This window comes from Gopherus flavomarginatus, chromosome 7, assembly GCF_025201925.1.
Source record: "Gopherus flavomarginatus isolate rGopFla2 chromosome 7, rGopFla2.mat.asm, whole genome shotgun sequence".
Classification (NCBI taxonomy): domain Eukaryota; kingdom Metazoa; phylum Chordata; order Testudines; family Testudinidae; genus Gopherus; species Gopherus flavomarginatus.
The window spans coordinates 68,903,027-68,930,052 of NC_066623.1; the positions used below are offsets into that span (position 1 = coordinate 68,903,027).

At 38.8% G+C, this 27,026-nt stretch overlaps 1 long non-coding RNA gene across 1 annotated transcript; it reads left to right on the top strand.

Annotated features, from left to right (window-relative positions):
- Positions 1-16,131: 16,131 nt before the first annotated feature.
- Positions 16,132-17,874, top strand: LOC127054997 (uncharacterized). Its single transcript, XR_007775380.1, has 3 exons — positions 16,132-16,258; positions 16,614-16,658; positions 16,975-17,874. It is a non-coding gene; the product is annotated as an uncharacterized LOC127054997 (long non-coding RNA).
- Positions 17,875-27,026: the final 9,152 nt, after the last annotated feature.

The following is a 27,026-nucleotide window of genomic DNA, read 5'->3' on the forward strand; positions in this document are numbered from 1 at the left end:
TTTCTGGGATGTGAAGCGATGCATCACGGAGTATTGGGACAGGATCCAGAATGCCCTGCACCCTATGCCCCTTCCCACAAGCCACAGAGCCAGAATGGGAAGAGATGCTCTGTGGGATAGTTGCTCATAATGCACCGCTTCAAATGCCGCTTCAAGTGCCGGAAATGTGGCCATGCCAGTGCACTTGCAGCTGTCAGTGTGGACAGACTGGAGCGCTTTCCTGGTGTGCTCTCCAAAGGCTGGTTTAACCCAAAGTGCTCTACATCTGCAAGTGTAGCCATGGCCTATGATGATGGCTACTTGATGTGATGAGAAGATGCTGGCAAAAATCCTGAGTTTTCTTTATGGACATTGTTTTTTTGCTTACAGCTTTATTCATATGTAATCCTGTCTTTGCCTATACGCACAGCAAAGCTATTCTTTGCTTTCTTTTTATAAGCTATATATGTACACACTAACAGTGGAGACAGATCCCTTTGGAGAATCTGTTCTTCATTTCTTTGGGCATGTTTTCACTGCAGTAAAAGACTTGTGGCTGGCCCAAGTCAACTGACTTGGGCTCATGGGGATTGGGCTATGGGGCTATAAAATTGCAGTGTAGACATTTGTACTTAGGCTGGAGCTGGACTTTGAGACCCCATGTTGGGGGACTGTTCCAGAGACAAGGATCCAGCCCAAGCCCATCCATCCCAAGCCCAGATGACTATATGAGAATTTATAGCCCCACAGTCTGAGCCCTGCAAGTCTGTGTTAGCTGACATGGGTCAGCTGGAGCTTTGTCTCTGGGTCTTTTATTGTGTACCCTTAGGGTACATCTACACTGCAATATAAGCTCAGGGTTTGAACTCAGTTTCAAGCCTTACCCTTGTCTACACACAAATTGAGCTAATCCAGAGCTCAGATACAGGGTCTCCAGATGCCTGTGGTGGTGGGTCTGAGCCTGAGTCAAGTTGGGACTCTAGTGCTTTGCAATGTAGATGCAGCCCCACTAGACTCATGCTCTTGGAGTCTGCCAAAAGTATTCCACAGTCCCATGGGCCAATTTTCTTTGTCCTCAAGTTTGGTAGACAGTCAAGTTTTCCATCACTGCACCATGAACAAAGGGCTAGAGTGAACACATTTTTTGAGGGCATTAGGAAGTCTGGGATATGCGTGGTTGGACTCAGGCCAACATAATGCAGTGTAGATGCTGAAACCCCAAGTTGGAACCTAGGCTTGAACAATTACTAATCTGGGGTTACACGTGAATGTAGACACTGAAGTCCTAGATTAACAAACCGAGGGTCTGCTAACTTGAGCTCTACTAACTCTTGGGTTACATTGCAGTATAGACATAGCCTTAAAGGAAATGCAAGTTCAATCCTACCACTTTATAGAACCCTGAAAGAAAAGCTGCAGGGTTGGTCAGCATGATGACTGAAGTAGCAGCAATCACATTTCTGTGACTTTTGAAAAACAATTCCATGTAAAGTTGGACACTCCAAAATATTTTAAGAAAAAGACCCACTTGCATCTGAGAATGAAAAACATTTATTAAATTAAATTATTTAATTATGAATAAGTATTATTAAATTATTCTGTCAGTCACCATACATTCTGCACATCTTTAGCTAAATTTATTAAAAGATTTTCCACTCTTAGGTACATTTATGGCCTTGATTCTGCAAATTGTTTCACATGGACAGAGTCCTACTCACTTGGAGCAAGGGTTCTGTGTGTAGAGCTCATGGAAGTACTGGGTCTTTGTTTCCAAATGTGTTTAAATGTTTGCAAAATAAGGTCTTGATCCTGCAATTGGGTTCATGGAAATATATTTTTATAGCTTCCTAGAACCCCTTTCAAAATAGTGGAGCTCCACACAGGTGCAGGGGCCATCTATGTGGCTATGATTATAGGATCAGGACCTTTGGTCTTAAGCTCTTGAAGGAAACGGAAATCTTACCCTTTGCTCCAAGGGTAGCCAGAGCAGATATTAAAGCACTTTGTCTGATACTTAAATTCTGCAGAGTGCAAAATGCTATCATTCTACACTGGTAACATTTTACACCCATTTTGTATGGGTATAAACCAGTAAAAAGGTGGAAGGCAGTGGAGCATTAAGTCCTAAGACAAATCAAATAATAAAATGTTTTAAAGTGTTAATATTACACCTAAAGGCATACATAGAACATTCTGAAAAAGAAGGAAATAATTTCACTACTTTGGTATTACAGAAGTAAGTAAATCAATATCTGAGGCAATTTCCTCATTATCTTCATCATCAGATGCTCTAATTTTAAACTCAGCTGCTGAAAAAAACCCTTGGCATTATCAAAATTATTAAAAGGAAAAAAGTCTTTTTATTTCTCATGAGACTTAATGTGGCTAGAAATAAATCGGAAGCAGTAAAACCCAAAGAGAGACATTTAGCATGTAGTCAAGTATCAGAGGGGTAGCTGTGTTAGTCTGGATCTGTAAAAGCAGCAAAGAATCCTGTGGCACCTTATAGACTAACAGACGTTTTGGAGCATGAGCTTTCGTGGGTGAATACCCACTTCTTCAGATGCATGAGGAAGACATGCATCTGAAGAAGTGGGTATTCACCCACGAAAGCTCATGCTCCAAAACGTCTGTTAGTCTATAAGGTGCCACAGGATTCTTTGCTGATTTAGCATGTAAATGAAGTCATTTTCTTCTTTGTGGTTTTGGCCACGTCAGGAACAATAGGAACTTTTGCATCTTGATATAAAAGGTTACCTTTGTTCTTCCTCACAACCTTCATCAGTTTCCCCCTAGCAAATGAAGTGTCAATACAAACAACAACAGCTGAAAATTTGTCATTGTTTTCCAGAAAGTAGTGAGGAGTCATATGCAACTGGCAGAACTAGGCTTCTCTGTCCCTGGCTATGTTAACAGATCTTTCCTCCTTCTCAACTGGTCTATGATCGTTTGGTTTGGGCTGAAGGAGCAACAAAGGAATAAATGTTCAAAGGCACAAAGGTCACTTAAGCACCTAATTCTCATGGGAGTTAGATGCTTAAGTGCCTTTTGTGCCTTTGAAAATCTCCTCAAGATGTTTTTAAGGTTATTCATAGAATGCTGTCAGGTTTTGTTGTATTTCTTGCTGTGCTTTTGGGCTATGGCTGATTTCCAGTTCAGGATAGGAAGAAATTTTTCCCATACTGCAAATTGGCATTTGCAGCAGAGTTTATTTCCTCCCATCCATTTTCCCTTTGGCTGTTTGTAGTTGTGACTACAGGTAGTTCAAATGAGACATGGTTTGATTCTGGTGACTCAATGTGTTTTATTGCAACTGTGGTACTGGGAAATACTGAAGTTGCTGCTTAACAAATCTGAGCAGAAGGCCAGGAGTGAGAGGACTCTGGAATGCCATGAACGGGAGGATGTGGGAGAGTCTTTGAGACTGAGTTCAGATTAGAGGTCCAATTATTGTCCAATTATGTGGATGAGGAAGGGGACTGATGGGTGGGTTGTGAGTTCAGAGTTGCATCTCTTTCAGGAGGTGCTGTTGTGTGTCTTTGTCTGTTTTGGGGACCATTGTAATGGGGAACAACATTGGACAAGTTTTGATTCCTTGATAACAGGTTACTATTGTTTTTTTTTCTCTGTGTTAGCACAATAAAACTTTAGCCAGTTGGTGTATACAAAGAACTATCTGTGGAGTCTTTATTCACCAACCTTTTGGTGGCCAGCCAATCAATATTTGATTCTAGCCTCACAATAACCTTGAGATTAAACTTGAAAGAAATTCCAAGGGCTCAAGCCAAAACTGAACTGAATGTAGCTAAAATTTTGTTACTGAGATATACAGCCTTGATTCCTGCAACTGGAGATGGTGAGTCAGCTTGTGACAGAAGTGTGAAGAATTTATGCTTTTCTATGGTGCAGAAATTTTTAATGATTTTTTTTCAATATAAGTAATTATCTAAATAGTCCAAAGTAATTAATGATTTTGAATGCCTGAAACTCACAAAGTTTTCTTTCCTGTGAAGCTCCACACATACAAAAAACACAGAGAAAATGAATAGGAAAAGGTCACAAACATGACTGAAATTAACTCCCTTAAGAAAGAAAAAAGTGTTCATGTTGTTTTTTAACATCTAACTGAAACCAAAGAAATGGGCATAGCCCTCTGATAGTGTAAACAGGCACAGCTCCACTGACTGGAAGAGAATTTAGCCCAACGCTGTCACAAATTCTTGTGAAGCAAAGCTGCTGAGTTTTGCACCACTTTGACCAGTATGTCTCTAAGCACACACCTGCAAAAGCAGATTTCTGAATCAGAAAGTTAGCATTAGGAAGCTTGCCTAACATATATTCTCGAAATCTTTATCTAAGGGCCATTTTGTCTATCTTGCTGCTTTGACACTGTAGTTAAGTCAGAATCAATGCTTTTCCCATTTATTCAGAGGGGAAAATAGTTTTATTGCTTTTTCCAGTCCAGTTTTCCTCAATGCTTTGAAGTTCCCCAATTCTGCCTTACAAGAAATCCAACCTGAAGATAGGATTTGGAAAGTATCATGATTGGCATGAGTGGGCTTGAACCTGTGCCCTCTTTAAAGCACTGAAGCAGGACTGTCTGAAGTAGACGGGGGGGGGGGAGGTCTTCATTTAAACAAAAAGAGGCAAATGATTATTTTGGCAGGCAAGAATTAAACGTGGAATTAGGTGGCAGAAGAGTGGAATACCCATGGTAGGGCCCCAGGGATTTGCACCTTCTGTTGATTCCTACCGTTAGATCATTTTAATTGTTAACAAAAACCTTAGGAAAGAAAAGGAAGCTCTCTGAATAATTCAGAGGAGCTCTCTCACTTTAGTCATGGGTCCCTTTGTTCTTTTATGAATCTACGACCTCATACTGAGCATATTCGTTTGTCTATAGTTGTGATATAACCATCTTCATGTCTACGGCAGCCAGAAAGCAGAGTGCTGGAAGGAATATTTGTTATTGTGTGTAAGTTTGAGAAGAAAGATAAAAAATCCTCTAGCTTGATTTAATATCACAAAGATCTGTGTGAAGTAAAGGCTTCCTTCTAAACTTAGCTGGTTATTACCTTGGTCTGGAAGGAGATGAGTCAGAAAGAATAAAAAATAAATAATTTTTTTTAAGTATGAATGGTTTATAAAGGTGCTTTTCTGTTTTATTTTCTTTTTAATTTCCTTGACTTTGAGTCATGTCAGGCTAGTAGTAATAAGCTCGATAGTATTCATCACCATGCAATTTTGACAGGTTTCCACGCCCCTTTTAGGGCTTATGTCCCGCCTTCTCACCCCCTGTTTCCGTTGGCGCAAGAGTGTGGCGCCGTCGGCCGTTTTGAAAAAAGTGTGCGTGTATGTGTTTGACTATGGGGGAGTGTTGTGTATGTTTGTGCTTGGTGACATGCAGAGGAAAAGAGAGAGTTATGAAAGAATAGGAAGATAAAAAGAAAAAGGAAATATATTAAAAACTAGGTTGAAAAAGGGAAAGGCAAAACCTGTCTGGGAGCCCCAGGGTAAAAAAGGGAGTGAAAACTATTTAATACCAAGGTAGGTTAAAAATTTGCTAAAAAAGGCATTAGAAGTATTCAATACCAATGTAGGTTAAGAAAAAAAGAGGTTAAAAGGAAAATTGACAAAGGCAAAGCCTGTTTGGTAAGCACGGGGTAAAAGAGCATTGAAACTATTCAATATCAGTGTAGATTAAGAAAAAAGAGAAGTGAAAAGAAAAAAGAGCACATGGTAAAATCAGAAGGAGAGAGAGAGAGAGAGAAGCAGGCAAAGTCTGTTTAGTAAGCATAGGGTAAAAAAGTGAACAGAATCAGGGTGGGTTAAAAGAAAAAACAAGCCAAGAAAAGGGGGGGAAAAAGTCCTCTTTGCAAAGAGCACACGGTTGAGTCACAGAGAGAGAGAATTTTTACCTTTGCAGTTTTTCTGTAAAATGAGGCAGCTTTCCTGGTTCAAACCCTCTCAGGCTTGTTATCACCGCCTTTGGATCGGACCAATCAGAGGTGGTTTTACAACAGCGTCATAGAATTCATTTTCCTGAACCAATCCTAGTGTCCGAAGATTTTAAGCAAGAGCCAACTCCCTCCTCCCCCTCGCCTTTTAACTGTTTTATTCTTATCTAAAGAAACAGACCCCCCAGCATTTTTTTGCCATGTAGCCCTTTTACAGGGTTTTTTTTTAATAAAAGTTAAATTCATAAGCTTTTAGTAACACACCATTTTTTAAAGTTTTTCCCCTAGGTTTTAAACTAACAGGGTTTTGTTTGTTTATTAGTAAAAACAATGTGAAGCTGCAGCAAAGCTCCTGTTAGCAAAGCAGCCTCTGTGAATCAGTGGATCACAGAGGAGTTTGCTTTTTTACCTGCTTTTTAACAAACACAGGTTAAAGTTACATTAAGTTTTGCAAAGGGATAATGGTTTAAAAAGACAAACCTAAAACACATTTCTTTTACATTTGTGTTGTAATAAAAAAGAGCAGGCAGAAGCACCCCAGGTTTTTAGTAACAGACAGTTTATAGTCCCATTATTTTGTAAACCACTGAATTAGAGAGAAGAAGTTTGCTTCTTTTCTCACTTTTTAACAAAGAGAGGTGAAAGTCTTGTAAAGGTATAAACACTTGAAAAGACATGCCTAAATGAAGACACATTTCTTTATTTACCCCCCTTAGCATAAATGTTTCAATGAAAAAGAGCAGGCAGAGGGACTTTTATAAAAGTTAAAACCATAAGCTTTTAGTAACAAACAATTTTTAAAAGTTTTCCCCTAGGTTTTAAACTAACAGAGGTTATTTTTTAGTAAAAATAAAGTGAAACTGCAGCAAAGCGCCTGTTAGCAAAGCAGCCTCTGTGAGTTAGTGGATTAGAGATAAGAAGGCTGCTTCTTTCCCAAACTTTTTAACAAACAAGTTAAAATTACATTAAGTTTTGCAAAGGGATAATGGCTTAAAAAGACAAACCTAAAACAAATTTCTTTTACATTTGTGTTGTAATAAAAAAGAGCAGGCAGAAGCACCCCAGGTTTTTAGTAACAGACAGTTTATAAACCCCTTATTTTGTAAACCAGTGGATTAGAAAGACAAAGAAGCAAAGCGCCTGTTAGCGAAGCAGCCTCTGTGAGTTAGTGGATCAGAGATAAGAAGGCTGCTTCTGACCCAAACTTTTTAACAAACATATGTTAAAGTTACATTAAGTTTTGCAAAAGGATAATGACTCGAAAAGACAAACCTAAGACACAACCTTTTTGTATGTGTTGTAATAAAAAATTATGCAGAAGCACCCTAGGTTTAAAACCCCAGGTTTTTAGTAACAGACGGTTTATAGTCCCCTTATTTTGTAAGCCAGTGGATTAAAGAGAAGAAGAAGATTGCTTCTTTCCCCACTTTTTAACAAAGAGAGGTGAAAGGCTTTTAAGGGAATAAACCCTTGAAAAGACATGCCTAAATGAAGACACATTTCTTTATTTACCCCCCTTGACACAAGTGTTTCAGTAAAAAAGAGCAGGCAGAAGCACCCCAGGTTTTTAGTAACAAACAGTTCATAAACCCTTTATTTTGTAAACCAGTGGAATAGAAAGACAAAGAAGCAAAGCGCCTGTTAGCAAAGCAGTCTCTGTGAGTTAGTGGATCAGAGATAAGAAGGCTGCTTCTGACGCAAACTTTTTAACAAACACATGTTAAAGTTACATTAAGTTTTGCAAAGGGATAATGACTCAAAAAGACAAACCTAAGACACAACCCTTTTGTATGTGTTGTAATAAAAAATTATGCAGAAGCACCCTAGGCTTAAAACCTCACGTTTTTAGTAACAGACGGTTTATATTTCCCTTATTTTGTAAACCACTGGATTAGAGAGAAGATTGCTTCTTTCCCCAATTTTTAACAAAGAGAGGTAAAGACATGCCAAAATGAAGGCACAGTCCTTTGTATAGGTGTTTTAATAAAAAAAAAAAAAGAGCATGCACAAACAGTCTAGGGTTATAAAAGTAATGTATAGTGACAAAAAAATTTTTTTTCCCCTAGGTTTTAGACTAGCACTGCTTATTTTTTAATAAAAACTGTGAAGCTGCAGCAGAGCCCTGTTCTGCTCTTATCTAAACAACCAGGACCCTGTAACAAAAGCTGAACAACACATACTATAAACCATTTTAAAACGTGTTTTTTGAAGTAATGTCTAAAACCTCCTCTTATTAACATATTAAATACATGAAATAACAAACCTACCTGAAGACACATTTTTTTATTTGTAGGGGTGTTTCAATTAAAAAAAAGAGCATGCAGAAGCATCCCTGACCTAAACCCACAAAACCCTTACTAAGAAAAAGTCCCCCCACCCCCCAAGGTTTTTAGTATGAACCACTTGAAACAGCCTTTTGAAGGTAGTGGATTAGAAAAGAAGACCCCTTTGAAAAACAGGCTATCTGAAGACACTTTCTTTATTTTTTTTTTTTTTTGGTATTTAGCCCCCTTGGCATAAGTGTTTCATTAAAATGTAAAAGAGCAGGCAGAAGCACCCCAGATTTTTAGTAACAGACGGTTTATATTACCCCTTATTTTGTTAACCATTGGATCAGAGAGAAGAAGATTGCTTCTTTACCTGCTTTTTAACAAAGAGAGGTGAAAGGCTTGGAAAGGAATAAACAGTTGAAAAGACAAGCCTACCTGAAGACCCATAACCTTCATTTAGCCCCTTAGGCATAGGTGTTTCAATAACATGCAAGGCTGCAGAAACAACCCAGGCTTAAAAACACAGAAAGTTTTTCCCCTAGGTTTAGGCTAGCACTGGTCATTTTTTAGTAAGGACAGCAGGCTTTTGCAGCAGAGCAGCTGTCAGCAAAAACAGCCTCTGTAAACCAGTAGATCAGAGATAAGAAGGCTGCTTCTTTGCCTGTTTTTTAACACATACAAGTGGAAGTTATATTAAGTTTTGTAGAGGAATAAACACTTTAAAAGACAAGCGTATATAAAGACAGAGCCCTTTATTTAACATTTTTACATGAGTGTTTTAATTAAAAAGAGGGCTTGCAGAAAACACTCCAGAGTGAAAACCACAGAACCTTAGTAACAGCTAGTTTATATCCTCCTTATTTTGTAATCCAGTGGATCAGAGAGAAGTTTATTTTCCTTCCCACATATTTGAAGCATTATGTTTTGTAAAGTTTATTATGAAAAAGCAGTATTGCCTGAGCTGTAACAAAACAAGGCCCCTCTTAGAGATATTTTGTAGAAGTTTAGTGAACTAAAAGGCTTAAGATACTAGCCTGTTCTTTTAAAAATAGTGTTTTTAAAGTACCAAAACAACAACTGGGTAAGAATATGAAAACTGGCAATTGAGGGGAGTTTACATATGTTTTAATTAGAAAAAAAACAACAACCACCCAAGATTGCTTTTTAAAGGTTTACCAGAGATATGGAGCCTTCCTCACCCCCGGACCACACACATGCACACACGCACACACACACACAAACTCTTTTTTCCTCCCCCCGCCACCCTTCCCCTTTTTTTTCTTCTTTTTTTTAACTGTTTTTTAAAATCTAAACCAAGGACAAACTTTTTTTTTTTTTTTAAAAAGCCAGAGCCACAGAGATCAGGCCATGCTGGTAAGAAAGCTGTCCTGAGTTTTAGGGGGCATGTTGATAACTCTTTTAGTGAAACAGTTTTGTAGGCAGCCTGTCTGTGTAAGTTGTTATGCTTTAGCATGGGCAAACGTTTATTGTTTGAAAGCACTTTTTTACTTTGAGGTATTATCTTCCCCCATCTTACGGCCTATCAGAAATATTAAAAACAACAAGCTAAAAGATACATTGCAGCAAGGACTGCAAAACAATAGTTTCAATATTGTTGATTATTACCTTGTCTAAGGCCCTAGAGAATATATTTTGTTTTGTTTTTATAAAACACTTTTATGCAAACTGTAACCCTAGGTGATGTACAGCATTAAATAATATGAAACAGTAGACGAGAGACCTGAGACATTGTTGAAATCAGAGGGGCTATGATTAAGTCCTAATGCAGAGGGCCTTGGGGTGGAAAACGAAAAGGTACAGCCGAAGCGGAAGATGGTATGATTTAAGAGGGGTTTGGGGGCTGCTTTGCAACGGTCCATAGGGAGCCTATAACCCTCACGCACAAACACCAGGGCTGGCTGAGGTGGTTGGGCCTTTGTTAGAGGAACAGGCCGTTCATGTACCTTTTGTTGTTGTTGCTTTTGACAAACCCCACATCCCTGAAACTCCTTAAAAACACGCTTTACACAGTTATTTTTAACTGACATTTTATTTTACAACTCGGCCTGTTTTGTTCCCAAACACGCTCTAACTGTTAGTGTTTTTTCTGAGCAAGATTTTTTAATTTGCTGAACGAAGAAGATGTTCAACATTTTGCATTAAACATTTATCTGTCGGTTGGATGATTTCATTTAAAACGCTATCTCTAATCCAGTGGTTTACAAAATAAGGGAAATATAAAATCCTTTTTTATTACAACACATACAAAAGGGTTGTGTCTTAGGTTTGTCTTTTCGAGTCATTATCCCTTTGCAAAACTTAATGCAACTTGTTAAAAAGCATGGGTCAGCAGCAGCCTTCTTATCTCTAATCCACTAACTCGCAAAAAGTCTGCTTTGCTAACAGACGCTTTGCTTCTTTGTCTTTCTAATTCAGTGGTTTACAAAATAAGGAGTTTATAAATTGTTTGTTACTAAAAACCTGGGGTGCTTCTGCATAATTTTTTATTACAACACATACAAAAGGGTTGTGTCTTATTCCTTTGCAAAACTTAAGGTAACTTTAACGTGTTAAAAATAATGTATTACTAAAACCTTATGGTTTTAACTTTTATAAAAAAAGCCCTTTGTAAAAGGGCTACGTGGCGGGAAAATGCTGGGTGTCTGTTTCTTTAGATAAGAAAAAAACAGTTAAATGAAAAAAAAAAAAGAAAAGGGGGGTGGGTAAAAAAAGGGCGGAGTTGGCTCTTGTTAGCAGTAGTTTTTCTTGAAAAAACAAATCGCTGTGTAAAGGTCCCAACAAATCCACTTACCTGCTGCTGGCCGTTAGTCCGGCCCTGCGTATAAACCCCTCATTGGCCTACCCGACCAAAAGGGTGCTTTCGTGGTCCCCCACCGTGTCTTCATAAAATCCGCCTGTCGAAAACTGCGTAGCGAGGGTGTCGTGGCTGTAGTTTAAAATTAGCTCTATTAAGGCTCTGTAAGGGTAACAATTGTTGCTCTGGCTAATAAGACGATCGCCTAAAGTAACATCCAGCTGGTTAAAAAGAGTGGCGATGGGGTAGTTTGTTAGGGCCACCCGGGCATCATCATCAATGTCTGACCCGTCTTCTTTTATCACCTTGCAGAGCGTGTTGTTAAGGTCTAAGTAATGATCCCCATGTCCCGAAATAAAAAATTCAAGAGGTGCGTTTACCGTTAAAGCGGCCAAAGGAGGCACCTCTACATAAAAGCTATTTTCGATACTGGTTTGTGTAGGGGCTATTTGAAATAAATCCAGTTCCGATTTGGTGCATACGTCAGAGCCACAATGAATAAAAGCCATTTTAAAATATATCCCTTTTACCGCGGGTAACGCGACGCTTCCTCTTCTTAGGACACCTTTTAGGTATATGGCTAAGACGTCTTCTGACAGCTTTTTTTTTTTTTAAAGGGTCTAGGTGGTCCTTTAAATGGCTGGTGCAACGCTGCTCTTTTTCTTCTCATTACCACTAAACCGGAACCTTCCTGTGGCATGTGTGCTCCTATTTTGTTTATAACTGCGCTAGACACGTGGTCTACGACGTCTTTGGTTATATTTTTTGCGGCTGTTTTCATGTGGGGTTTAATAATGTCAAAACCTCTTTTTAAAAGTGGCACGGCTTTTCTAAAAAGACTGCGAAATATCCCTCCTAAACCTGCCCCATACATAACGGGTAATCCTTGATATCCTGGTAAGCCATAGCCAGCCTGGGCCTTGTAGTAGTTTCTATACAAAAAGGGGTCCCCGTAGTTTTTCATAGTCACCATTCTTCAGCTTTTTTGGGGCGCAGATGTAGTTTAACAATTACCTTTCCAAAACTAAATGAAACGTGTTTATTTTGATCCGTCTTTATTTCAATAGTAATGGTTCCGATGTGCTGCTTACTTACGGGGACGTAATGCGGTTTGTCATACGTTATGGTAACAAATTCGTTGTTGCTACCGCGGATGGGAACACAGCGCAACAGTGGCACATAGTAGTCCCCCACTAACTGATGTTCAACTATGTCCGTGTACACATATAAAGAGTTAAAACCCCCCGTAATGTCTGCAGGGTACGGTGCTATCCTACACGGATGATTTGAAAGCATTCCCAATATTGTTGCCAATTTACCCCCTGTGGAAAAAAAGTACTTTCCATCGTTTGGTTTTAACTGAACCCTTCTAGTCACAGGGTTGTAAATAACGAAGGCATTTGGTTTTTCGGCATCTTTGTCTATATTCTTGTTGAAGATTTCTATTAAATGGTGCTATCCTACACGGATGATTTGAAAGCATTCCCAATATTGTTGCCAATTTACCCCCTGTGGAAAAAAAGTACTTTCCATCGTTTGGTTTTAACTGAACCCTTCTAGTCACAGGGTTGTAAATAATGAAGGCATTTGGTTTTTCAGCATCTTTGTCTATATTCTTGTTGATGATTTCTATTAAATGGTGAGTGCTTGAATAATAGCCGGCATCCATGTTGTAGGTTCGAATTTTTTTTTCCGATGCTAACGTAAATGCTGTATCGTAAAGAAGCGTGTTCCAAGAGTGACAATAATGAATTTCCGATAAAGCGACATCCCACTGCCCTATTAAATTTAAAGGCTTGGCTAGTTGTATTGTAAAATTGGAACTAGTATTTTGAGGAAAAGCTCCTGAGGCGTTGCTTGGTAAGGTCATGAAAAAACTTTGTTCAGTAATTTTTTTTTCATTAAAGGTCGTGCACTTGAGACGCTTTAACCCAACTATTAAATTTTTTAGGCCAGCCTTTCCATTTTACAAAAAAAATTTGTTTCTTCCCCGACCTTTTTTTGCTAAATTTTTTTCTACCCTGTATACGCGGTCCTGGTTAGGGTTTACTTTTTGTAATTCTTCAGGGTAAAAAGACCCCGCGACTTCCTCCCCTTCATAATCTTGTAATGCATACACCGGTCTTTGTCCTCTTAATAAAACCCCTGACACAATAAATATTTCATCGGTAAAGGTTTGCTGATAGTCCTTTTCAAAAGTGCCCTTCGTTTTAGATACTCTTACCTGATCCCCTTTTTTAAAAATTACACGTTGCGTCTTTATTTTAAAACTACCCCCATAGACGGTTTTCTACACGCTTAGCGCATTAGCTTGTGTCACGTCAATTGGGCGCCCTCTGATAGTTCTGTGATAACTTCTGTTGTAACAGTCTATGAAGGCCTGCAGCACATCAATGTAGCGAAAGGTGTTACGGGTGGTAAAATACCTCCACATCTTTGATTTTAAAGTTCTGTTAAACCTCTCCACGATTCCCGCTTTAACTTCGTTATTGGTAACAAAATGATGTACCCCATATTGCTTAAACAAATTCTTTAAAGCTTTGTTTAAAAACTCTTTTCCTCGGTCTGTTTGCTTTAAACGCCTCTGCCACCTCTTTTCCTGTTTTATTTTTTAGGGTTACCGCCCAGGCGTATTTAGACAAAATATCTATCACTGTTAAAATATATTTACGGTCGTCATTATCTTTAGAATAGGCGGCCATATCAACCAAATCTGCCTGCCATTGCGTATCCACATTAGACACCACTGTTTTATTTCTTTTAAATTTAAGCCTTGCTGGTTTATGTAAAGCGTAAGCATCTTGATCCGCAAGCCAAGCGGAAACCTGCTTTCTGCTTAAGGTTTATGGTGTCTTTTAGCGGCCTGAAATAAGGGTGTTATGCCCCCAAAACTACCAACTTTTTCGGGTAAGTAATAAATTTTCTTTAGCAACTTTGCCATGCTTACCCAATCTTGCTTTAAAACACACGTATATGCAAAAGTTTGTTTCTGCTTTTGTTTTTATTTAACACAACAATGTCTATACCCATTTGACTTTTAAAGCAGCAGCAAAGTAATATACGGTACAGTTACATACATTTTTTAACGCATAAGCAAAATAATATAAAAACTGTAATACAATTTTTTTTACAAGGCATCTTAATTAATATATTTTTTTAAGCCTCTAGGGTCACAAGCTTGTATGTAAAAACTTTTATAATCCATTTTACAAACCCTGCTACACACCAATCGGCCAAGTAATATACAGTACAATCACATACATTTTTAACGCATAAGCAAAATAATATAAAAACTGTAATACAAATTTTTACAATGCATCTTAATTAATATATATTTTTTTAAGCCTCTAGGGTCACAAGCTTGCATGTAAAAAGTTTTATAATCCATTTGACGAACCCTGCTACACACCGATCGGCCAATATTGGGGGCCACCTCTTTTGACAGGTCTACCAGCAAGGCCACCGGGTCAGATGTTTTTGCAACCTCCCTAATCATTTTAACAACTTTGGTTATAGTTTCAGTGGTTATGTTAAGCTTTTTCAGTTTGTAGCCTTCAGCTATAATTATATTTACAAGCTGGGCCGCGTTCAGTTTAGAAGAAATACGTCTAAGCTGGTAAAATACTTCTGAGCGATCCCAAAAAATACAAGGGTGACTAAAAGGGTTGGACTTATTTACAGCGCAGGCTGCACAGTTTTCCAAAAGTTGTTTTTTTCAAACAGTGGTAAAAGGCTTTTACTACAACAGCTCTAATAATATCAACCATAATGGCATCTTCTTTTTCTTCACAGCTTTTCTGGTCACTCTCCTTACTTTTTACAGACTTTTTTTTAACATCTTGCTTCACACAAAAACAACAGGTACATATTACGGCTGTTCTGCTTAAAGGTCGCCTCTCTTCATCCTCTGAAGATGTCTGTTAAAAACGTTGTAAAAACATATTTTAAATTTTTTGTTGCAAAAATTTTTAAAATGAAAAAGCCTACAGTTTATTTGTGCTACCTCAGTCGTACCCTCGTCTGATTCTGAATTATCATCATCCTCAGCTGACGTATCATCCTCAGCTACGTCGGACCCCGTAGCACTTTCCTGTTATTAAACACAAAACATATAGTTTTATTTTACCGCTCTTATATATGTTTATATTTATATTTTTAAAAAATTATTTAAGTAACTTTTACCTCTCCATGTTTTGAGTTTTACCATTCACACCCCGTTTGTGTCCTTTGTTTCTGAATCACCTCCGTCAATCATAGTTTCAGCAGCCTATTATTAAACCAACGGTATAGTAACGCTTAATTAGTGTCATACACAAATATATATATATATTTCAAATAAGTTAAGCTGTCTTTACCTCCTCGGGTGTTTCTGTCTCTGCAACTGTTGGCCATTTGTCACACACCAAAGCAGTAATCTTGTATGGCCCCGGCTTGGTTATCTGTTAAAAAATCAAAAGTCATTTTTTTAAAAGTGTAAATACAATAATTTTTTTATTTTATTTTTTTACAACGAGTAAAGCTTTTACCGTAACAATATTGCCATCTTTCCATAACTCGGGGTCAATCGGCTGGTTTTCAACATCGCTATCCTGCGGCGGTTCCTCGGTTGCCATGTCCTCATATATAGGCTCTTCTTCCATTCCCCCCTATAAAAACAAAAATATTTAACCCTTTATTTTTATAAAACATTTTGTAATTTGTTATAAAAAAAGGTTTACCTCTGCCTTTAATTCTGTTTTTTCCAAATCTGACAACAATTTTTTTCGCACTTGATCTTTTTTCTCTTTTACAAACAGCTGTGGCTCCTCTTTTTTCAGTTCTATTTCAGAATAAAACGCAGGGCTCGGCAACAACCCTTTCTCGTTGGCAAAATAACTGTAAAGGAGCCTTCTCTTCTGAACACGGACTGGTGCACCCAGGGGCAATTCCGGCTTCTTGGCTTCTGTAGGTGTTTTGTACAGGGACATGCCTTTGTGTTTAGTGTCTCTGTGTTAAAAAACCCACTCGCAAAACCACGTGTTTTTATACACAAAAACACATGCTCATTGGTAGACAATAGCCGGTTTTTAAAAGGCTCTTGCTTAAAATCGTGGGACACTAGGATTGGTTCAGGAAAATGAATTCTATGACGCTGTTGTAAAACCACCTCTGATTGGTCCGATCCAAAGGCGGAGATAACAAGCCTGAGAGGGTTTGAACCAGGAAAGCTGCCTCATTCTACAGAAAGATGGGCAAAGGTAACAATTCTCTCTCTTTCTCTTTAATCCTACCCTGTGCTCTCTATCTTTGCTCTTTGCAAAGTGGACTCTCTCTTCGCTTTTCTTGTCTTGTAACCCACTCTGATTCTGAATGCTTTTTTACCCTGTGCTTACTAAACAGACTCTGCCTGCTTCTCTCTTTTTCATTCTGATTCCACCATGTGCTCTCTAACTTTGCTCTTTTTTCTTAATCTACACTGATATTGAATAGTTTCAATGCTTTTTTACCCCGTGCTTACCAAACAGGCTTTGCCTTTGTCAATTTTCCTTTTAAACCTCGTTTTTTCTTAACCTACATTGGTATTAACTAGTTTTAATGTGTTTTATTTACTAGGGTTAAACCAAAAAAGCTACCTCATTTTACAAAAAGACTGCAAAGGTAAACATTTTTTTGATTTTACACTAAGCTTTATTGTATTTTTCTTAGCCACTTTTTTATAGAGTTTTTATGCTGTGCTTACCAAACAGGCTTTGCCTCTGTCAATTTTCCTTTTAAACCTCGTTTTTTCTTAACCTACATTGGTATTAACTAGGTTTAATGCTTTTTTATTCACTTTTATTACACTGCCTTAGTACATTTTCTTTTAAACCTAGTTTTTAACCTACACCGGTATTAAATAGTTTTAATTGTATTTTTTAGCAAATTTCTTAACCTACACTGGTATTAAACAGTTTTAATATGTTTTATTTACTAGGGTCTAAACCAAAAAAGTTGCCTCGTTTTACAAAAAGACTGCAAAGGTAAACATTTTCTTTCTCTTTTTTTTTTAATTTTACCCTGAGCTTTTTATTTTTTTCTTAATCTACGCTGATATTAAATAGTTTTAATGCTTTTTTATTTACTTTTATTACACTGCCTTAGTACATTTTCTTTTAAACCTAGTTTTTAATGTTTTTTAAATGCCTTTTTTAGTACCCTTTTATAGTTTTTGGCCATGTGCTTACTAAACAGGTTTTGCTTCAGTCAATTCCCCTTTTAAACCTAGCTGTATTGTTTTTAATATTATTTAATAATATTAAAAAGCTTTTTTTTTAACCTACACGGGTAGTCAATAGTTTTAATGCCTTTTTATTTACTTTTTCTGCCCTGGACCTCCCAAACAGGCTTTGGCTTTGTCAATTTTTTTAAACCTAGTTTTTAAATGCTTTTTTTAGTATTTCTTTATAGTTTTTGGTTATGTGCTTACTAAACAGGTTTTGCTTCAGTTAATTATCCTTTTAAACTTAGTTTTTAATGTTTTTTCTTAACCTACATTGATATTGACTAGTTTCAATGCCTTTTTATCCTGTGCTTACCAAACAGGTTTTGCCTTAGAAAATTCCCTTTATAAACCTAGCTTTCAATATTATTTAACTTTTTTCTTAATCCACCCTGATATTTAATACACTTTTTATTCATGTCACCAAGCACAAACATACACAACACTCCCCCATAGTCAAACACATACATGCACACTTTTTTCAAAATGGCCGACGGCGCCACACTCTTGCACCAACGGAAATGGGGGGTGGGAAGGCGGGACATAAGCCCTAAAAGGGGCGTGGAAACCTGTCAAAATTGCATGGTGATGAATAATATCGAGCTTATTACTACTCAGGCTTTACAAACACTGTCTTTTTGGGGATTCAACCATTGTTCTTGCTGTCATTATTTGCATTACAATGGCGCTAGAGGCCCCAGATGAAATCAGGGACTCATTGTGCTAGATACTGTAAAACACATACTAAGAGAGAGTCCCTGCCCTGTGCAGTTTACAATCTAAAAAGAAAAGACAGAGAAAAGGTGGTTGAAAGGGAGTATTGTTATCCCCAGTTTACAGATGGGGATCTGAGGCACAGAGAGATTAAATACATTTGTTCAAAGTGAAATAAGTCTGTGGTAGTGCCAGTTGTTAAACCCAGTTGACCTCCTGACTCCAAGTGCAATGCTTTAACCATTAGACTCTCCTTCCTCTTCAGGAATCTCTCTTGCACACTTCTCAGTTGTCCTTCCTGAAGAAGACCATCTCTCGTTTTATAGTCAAATTGGCCTCCATTCCACAGTAATCCGTTTTCTTCTCACTTCTGTTACTATACATTCCCAGCAGAAAAGTTGAACCATGAAATGGAGAGATTATAAGTAGCATTATTTATGCTAATGAAATTAATAACAGTGTAAGGTGGTAGGAAGGTCACCTGGACAAGCAACAACAGAAAAGAGCCTTGCTGTGTGTGCTTTTCAACAAGGCTTTGTTTCTGAACACTACTGAGCTAAGACTAAGCTATTGTTGTAGGGCATATGTAGAGTTCCCGGTTATGACTGATGCCTATGTGGGCTACACATGTATAGAATGTTAGCTGGTTTCAGTTCTAGAGTAAAAGTTGGGATGTGAATGGAGATCTGTGAAATTAAAGTAATAGCCCTGGAAAACTCTACAAGTAGCTGGTTTTGCCTGCCTTACATTATGGGGAATTAATGTTGCTAGCACCTGGTTATCCTTTTGCTGGTCACTTGGGGGCACAGAGAACCTATGAGAGGTTAAAGAAAAAAATCTACTGGCCAGGGATACAGTATGGTGTCAGGAATTATTGCAGATGTTGTGAATTATGCCAAAAAAGGAAAATGCCTGCAGGGTCCCAGAAAGTCCCTCTATGCTCCTTGCCTTTGATACAAGAGGCATTTTATAGGGTAGCAATGGACATTGTGAGCCCCATGCCACATCCTACCCAAAGGGGAAAGAAATATATCCTCATGATAGTGGATTTTGCCACTAGATATCCTGAAATAGTTGCTCTAACATAGCGGCTGATTCGGTGGAAAAGCCCTTTTCACTATTTTTAGCTAGTGGGTTTCCCTAAAGAGATTTTATCTGATTTGTGGATCAAATTTCAGGTCTCAGCTATTCAGTGAGTTAAAGAAGTTGTGGGGGTGAGAAAAATGGTCTATGGAAAGGTTCAGTGGAACTCTAAAATCTGTGCTGGGAATGTGTGCAAATAAGAGAGTTCAAGACTGGGAAGAAATATTGTCATATTTGCTATCTGCGTAGAGGGAGGTGCCCCCTTTGATCTTCTATTTGGGAGGAAAGTGAGAAAACCACTAAGATCTCATGAGAGATCCCTGAAAAGAGGATACTGAGGCAGAGGGAGAGCCAAAAAATGAATATGTACAAATGTTCAGAAAAGAGTTAAAAGACATGATGGGTATTGTTCAAACTAACCTCAAGGATCATCAGTCCAAATAAAAGGCCTGGTATGAGCAACATACTTGTAAATGCTCTTTTGAAATAGGGAGCTTGGTGTTACGTTAAGCCATGTGAAAAATTACAAAATGCAAAATTCTTGGAAAGGACCTTTTGAGGTAATCGAAGAAGTGGATGGAAATACATATTGTGTTAAAAAGCCTCAAGGTAATGCTGTCCCACAGCTGGTGCACATAAACAGACTGAAAGCCTATCAAAGCAGGGAGCCCATGGTAAACATGATCTGTTGTGTAGAAGGGGAAACAGAGGCTCACCACCTCATTGATTTGATGGCTGAATGCCAAATTGACTCATCCCCGGAGAATGTCAATATTTGAAATGAGTTATCACCAGCTGAAAAGGCAAAGGTGTAGTCTGAGCTGCAAAAACATACAGAAGTGTTTTCTAGCAAGCCAGGGAAGACTCACTTGCTAACTCATAAAATCATTAGTGAAGGATCACAGCCATCTCCCAGCAGAGCTGAGTGTGCCACTGGCAAGGCACAAGAGCAAATCTGAACAGAAATACAAAGCATGCTGGACCTGGAGTTAGTTAAAGAGTCTAACAGCTCCTCAGAATCACCTGTGGTCTTGGTCTCTAAGAAAGACAACTCTGTAAGATTTTGTGTTGATTATAGGAAATCAGTGCTATCACAGTGCTTGATGCTTATCCTATGCCTAGAATTGATGATATGCTTGATATCTTAAGCAATGCTGTTATCTATTAGCTCTGTGCTCTTGGGGACCCAGGGTGCACTACCCAGCCTGTCTGACTCACAAAAGTCCTCCCCCCGAGTCTCCGCTTGATCCAAAGTCAATCAGAAGAAAGACTTACAAAAAGCAATGAAAAGGCAGTAGGAGATGCACCTAAACTCCCTCCGGACAAGAGTGACAGGGTTAAGGAAACTCCCTTAGCCTCATTTGCATCCAAGAGATGGGTCAGGGAGCCATCTCCGTTAGAAAGGAGAACAGAGATTTCAAGGCAAGAACCGCACTGAACTATGGGAACCAGGGAAGCACTGCATGATGGAGGATCTCAGTACTTATTAGACCAATTCTAGTGATAAAACCTTTATTGGTATCCAAAATACTGAATCTGCCTAATTGCATTGTGAGCTCCCTCAAAGGATCACCACCCATGGCCAGGAATAATCAGTTTCTATTGGCCTGAACAAAACAACTTTAGTATACTCCCTTGAGCCATCAGTTTACTCAAAAACAGATCTAATGTTCTTCCTTGAACCATTGTTCTTTCCCTACAAAAAACTCTACCCATGCTCAAGTAAGGGTTCTGATGCCCATGTGACAGATTTATGTTACCAATCTGCCTGGGGGGTTCAGGTGATCAGGCTGAGGCCACAGGATCTTTAGGGGAGGAGATGAAGGAGCACACCAACTGACTAAGTTTAAAGCTTTATTAACCAAATAACAGTGGTGAGTGCTGGGCATGCCCCACATCACTCAGAGGGAGGAAGAAAGCATTAGTGCCCGAGCCCTAACCCACTTTCATGCTTACCCACACACAACCCAAGGCTGGCCAAGCCTGGGTGCAATGTAAGAAGAAGGGGGTTGGGAAGGGTAGACGAGAGTTCTGTCCTGTGCACAGGTCTTCTAGGGTCTGCAGTAAATCTCCGACTTGCTTCAGCTCTTGGGAGGGTTTTGAGCCCTGGGTTCTTCCGGGGGCATTTTCATCCAGGGACCTTCACCCCCAGTCCGAACCAGTCTTCCATGGCTCTTTTAATTTCCCCAAAATGCACCAGTTTCAGGGTTGTGAGACTTGTTTTTCAACTCACTGGCCTTCAGAATCTTACTGATTGCCACTCCTTCAGTTCTGTCTGGCTCAATTCTCCTTTCTCATAGCTGGTCAGGGTTGAGATCCAGGCTTCTGGCTGTTTGGCAGCAGAGAGCTTGTTTGTGTGTGCTGGCCTTGGGCTTCAGTTTCGTTCTTTATCCTTGGGCCCAGCTGGATCATCGAGTTAACCTGTTCCTTTCCCCCTTCCTCTCCCTTCAGCCTCTTGTAACCTGCAAAGTAATCTTCCATTCCACACTCACACCTTCAACCCTTCCCAAGATACTTTCCAATGCATATAAAGATGTTAGCAATATACAAGGCTGGTGCTTACCCAGGGGACCCCATGAGGGGCATTTTATTGTGATACCTGTATCCAACATTTGCATCAGTTCCATTGGGACTTCATCTTTTCCTGGCTGATTGTGCTAGGGCTCTACCTGTCTCCAGCACTCTGGATCCTCAGCTACCACCACCACCTGGGACCCCTGATTGACTGAAGCTTCACAGAATAGTGAGAGCCCATCTCTCTCTCTCTCTCTCTCTCTCTCTCTCTCCCCACCCCAAGTAGGTGTTTTTTGGCTTCCCCATTTGCTCTGCAGCAAGGCTCCCCATACCTAAGCTAAAGATCCCTGCAGTGCCCAAAGATCCTATGGGGTTTGCTCATCAAGTGGGTTACTACAAGAACTATTGTAACATGAAAGTGGGGAAAGGGATGTGTTGAACCTTGGACATATGAGGGTGGCAGATTGAAAGTGCTGCTTGACCCAGTCTGCTGAGGCGTACTCTATTCGGTACGGTGCCCAGAGCACGTGAGGGTGACAGCTTGGAAGTGCTGTTCGACCCAGCCTGCTGAATCCAAGGGCCTATGAGGGTCACAGCTTGGAAATGCTGGTTGACCCAGCCTACTGAGTCCAGGGACATAGAAGGGGTCAGCTTGAGAGTGCTGATTAACCCAGTCCTCTCAGATGCACTCCATTAATGTATATGTGTGTGTGTGTGTTTGTCTGATTCTGGGGCTTGAAGAACCCAGCCCTGGGGAACCTAGGTTCTGCAGGATAGCTCCATTGGGAGGGAACTTGCAGAAAGGAGAAGTAGAGGAGTACATTGATAGAATTACAGAACACCCTAATGAGTGTACCTCAAAGTAATGGGCAAATCTAGTAACAGCTTTAACCATTTCAGCTCTTTTGACTTAGTTAAGGGTACTGGCAGATTCCTTTACATGAGGATGCACAGAAAAAAATCTGCTTTTGTTGCTGATATGGGATTATATGAACTCAAAGTGTTACCATTTCAGTTAATTAATGCAGGAACCAATTTTCAGAGGCTGGTCACCAAGTATTGAAAGGATCACAAGACTTTGTAAGGGCCCATGTCGATGATATGACAGTATTTAGCAACACTTGGTCTGAACACAAGAAACACTTGGGAACTGTGTCGTCAGAGCTCAAAGAGGCAGGCCTGACTATAGACGCCTCTAAGGGCAAAATTGGAGCAGCCAGAGTTCCTTATTAGGGACACTGGGTAGAAGAGGGGGGAAGGGGACAAATATCATGTGATCCCTTAAAAGTCAAAACCATTTTTAATTTGCTTGTGTTGCAAACCAAAGTGCATGTCCAATCTTTCAGAGGGCTAGTAAATTATTAACTAATAAACTATTTTTTTTGTAAAAAACACAAAAACAAAAACAAAACAAACAACCCCCCCACCAAAGTCTAACAAAGTTATATAGTCAAAGACATGTCAGAAGAGTCTGACCTGCTGCCTCCAGGTCAACCAGTGGCTAACCCTCCTACATCTTTCTAAGGGCGCAGGTGTGACTGAATGCACCCCTGTATTCACACTCTACACACCATTGTAATAGTCTTTGTACAAAATAGGCCTTGTAATAAATCTAAATAATTTAAAAACTAGTAACTCAGTGGACAGTAATATCATGATGAAGTGAAAGCCAAACCACCAGAGGAATGATCATTAGCAGAGATGAGGCTGGTTGAGTGTTCAGAGGGAGGAGGTAGAAAATGAAGTTAGATGGAGGATCTGGTATCAAGAAAAGAAGGGAAGTATATATGGAGCCATTTAACCTTATTCCATAGTTGGGCTATGGAGGATTGTGTGATCAGGATCATATGTGGGGGGATTCTACGTAATATGTGGTACCCTTTAGACCTTTTCAGTGTCATTTACAAAACTTCTGCATTTCATCTCACAGCTGGGGGGCCTTTTGACTTGTTCTTGACTCTTCCAGAGTAATCATTGGTACTCAATGTTACCATTGGCAAACTGAGCTCTTACGTCTGGAAAAATTGGATTAATGAGAGGAGTGATGGGGACTGCTCTGCATATATTTGTTTTATACAAGTTTGACGAAATGCATATTTTAACTCACTCCTTTCAACATAGGAAGCAGGTTCTATCAAACTTTTCTGGAAGCTTACTAACGAACTGAAGAGCAGATATATTTGGGGGAATGTCATCAACCCCCTGGGTAGCAATGATTTGGTACAGCTTGTCATACGTACTCGATCCTGATTAAAATAAGGCAAATTAACTAGTTTTACCTCTCCTGATGGAGAGCAGATATCTGTGATTCAGTGCTTCTTTCATCACTGACTGCTTGCACTTTTTAGCTCTCAAATAACGTGGTTAACTTCAAAAGTTATTAATATTCAATAGCAGGACAAGTGGGAATGACAGCTCTCTGATGTTTACCTGTCCTGCAGGAATTTCCTACCCAGCACACAGAATTTAATTGAATAATATTGAGGGTCCATTTAAAACATACAAACAAACAGACAGGACAGGTGGGAATTAAAGGCTGCAGGAAAGCATGTTCGTAAAACCATGGGAGGAACATAAATGATTGGACATAAAGCAATATGAAATCTGTTTATAGTATATAATAAAACAATTTGTGCACACATTCTGATAGCATGTAGATATTACTGTATTCAGGAATAGAGACTGACTTTATGAGTGGACAGAAATTATTGCCCACAGTGGACAAAAAAGCACAACAGTCCTTGCTGAAATCAATGGCAATTGACTGCACAAGTCAGGTGCAGTGCATCTGTGTAAGCATCCAAAGGCAATCTGTAGCTCACCAGGTGAATCCTTCTTGACTGACTTATTTAAGTAGGTGCATAGAAGTGAATGGTACTACTATAAAATGGGATTTTTTTTAATTACAGTTATTTTTTACTATTCATTGCATTGCACTAGAAGTGTGAAAATGTTAGATCCTCTAGATCTAATGGAGCACTCAGGACCTAGGGCAGCCCTGCAAGAAATGACTGTTGGAATTACTTCAAATATATGTTTGGAGAGGAGAATGGATCTTTACTTGTGCTACATAGAAAAGACTATTCTGTCTGTACTGATTGGTAGTGCAAGATCTCAAGCAGATGGGCATAAACATGACTTGTTAGTGAATAGAAAGGTATTGATACTGCTTAACCTACACTCTGTTAGCCAGGATTTTCATTCAACTAAGATACTATGATAAAGGAGTTTGCTACAGAACACAGACAGACAGATGGATAGATTGTGTAGATTAAAGTCAGTCTGAGACTTTCTGTTGACATAATGTGAGTTGAATAGGCCCCAGTGGAGGAAGGAGGAACTGGATTCAAACAAAAACCTAGAACCATGAAAACATGCTTGCTGTGATTTTGTTTCTGAGAAGTTAAGGGTTTTGTCTGAGATGTCTTATTTTTGGAGACTCTACGTCTGTATTTCACTTCCTGGATGAAACAGAGCAAGCTCTTGTAGAATTCAGATGCTGAAAAAAAAAGTTTAAAGGTTTTGTGACCCTCAACCTGACGGAAACTAAATTGTCTGGTAAACATTTACTAAGTACAATTCTTTCTATCACGACTGATCCCATTGATTTAAAGAATGGAAGTGCAAGAATGACTTCAATGGAATTATTCACAGAAGTAAACATTCAGTAGGAAACATTTGTAGGATCAGTCCTGTCGCAACTCACAGGTGATATAATGAGATACTGTTTCATGCACTTACTTTTATTGTTTGTAGCACAATGCTATGCAATGGTGAACTGTTCCAAGATATCCCTGTATTGTAGATGATTTCATATAAATTTGAAATACCTCATTTCCTCTTAAACTATTTGGTTGCCTGAAAATAGATTTGCATAGCATATATACTTGATCATTAACTGGAATGCTACTAAAATATTTTCTGACTGTGTAGGAGCCAACAACATGGTAAATATGTTACATTCCACCCTGCTTTGTGTATGAATAGCACCTAGACTTTTGATTTATCTAAGCTTGGCATATTAACTAACTTTTCAGTTCATATTCTGATGGCCTCAGAGTATGGGTTGCCAGTCATTGACTAATATATGCAGTCATTTTATTAGGATGTATGTTATGTCATTAACCAATTATTTTCATTTGTTTTTCAATATTGTTACTTGCAGCCCCATGTATATTTCATCAAAATACAGCATATAATAAATAAGAAGATTTACTGAATACAGCTGAAGTAACAATTTCTGTTCCAGTATTACTTTCTATTTTGTCTGTAGCTAAAAAATTCTGTCTAGCTCTACTCAGTGAGTCAAGAATTAATAGGTGAAAATGTGTAGTTATGTATTTGTTTGAGGAAAAATTTTTATTTACTGATGGCCCCATCTTTAAATATGAATTTCACTTTCCAGTAATGTCCTTTTCTTTTGTTTGCCACAGCTTTATTTTGTTCTTTGAGGCCCTGATTCAGAAAAGTGCTTCAGCAAGTACTTAAGTCTCAAACTTAAATGTGGCTTAAGCACCTGCCGAAGTGTTTTTTTTTCTGAATAAGGACTATAATTAACCACATGCTTAAATGCTTTCCTGAATGACCAGTGATCATGTTTGGACTGGGTAACAGATTATATGTAGGTGTCACTTAGTTGTTAAAAAACAAAATAAGGACCCTTTCATATTAAAGGATAATAATTACTTGGCGGAACTCATCCAGCTAATACTACAAGACATTGAGCAGCTCTTCATGGTGATGTGGGCCCTCACCAACCACCAGGCACCAACACAGTGTTCATTACCCCTGGCTAAAATTGATGGAAATAGCAAGGGGTAATGAATTTACTTACTGCACCAATTAAAGGAGAGGACAGCTTTGGGGAAGCTCTGTTCCACTAAGCCAGAGCTTTGCCCTCTCTCAGTTTTAACAGAAGATAGTAACTGCACTTCCACTCATTCCTCCTATCTTTAAACCAATGTTCAGCCTACCAGGATCAGACTTATAGTAGAGCTTTAATTCAATGTCTCTATACTCCAGTACTCAGAAAATTCATCTTTCCCCCCTAATTAATACATTTCATCCACCTTGGTTTACAGACAATGGGTTTTAGAAGAGCTGAAGTATTTTAAGCAAATCAGTTACCTCTTTTTCAATTAGAAATTACATTATAAGTTAAAATTGTTTAAATTGTCACAAACATAACAAAAGCTGGGTTTTTTGAGTTTACACTTTTCCCAAAGAGATCATTTGTTTTAAAAAATGGAATAATTAATAATAATAAAATAGAGATTTTATAAAGCACTTTTCATCAGTGGATCTCAAAGACCTTTACAAAGGACATCACAATCCTATCCCCATTTTACATATGAGGAAACTGAGGCACAGAACAGGGAAAGAGACTTACCCAAGGTCATCCAGTAGGCCATTGACAGAGCTAGAAAAATTCAATTTTGCAGAAGCTGCATTTCTGT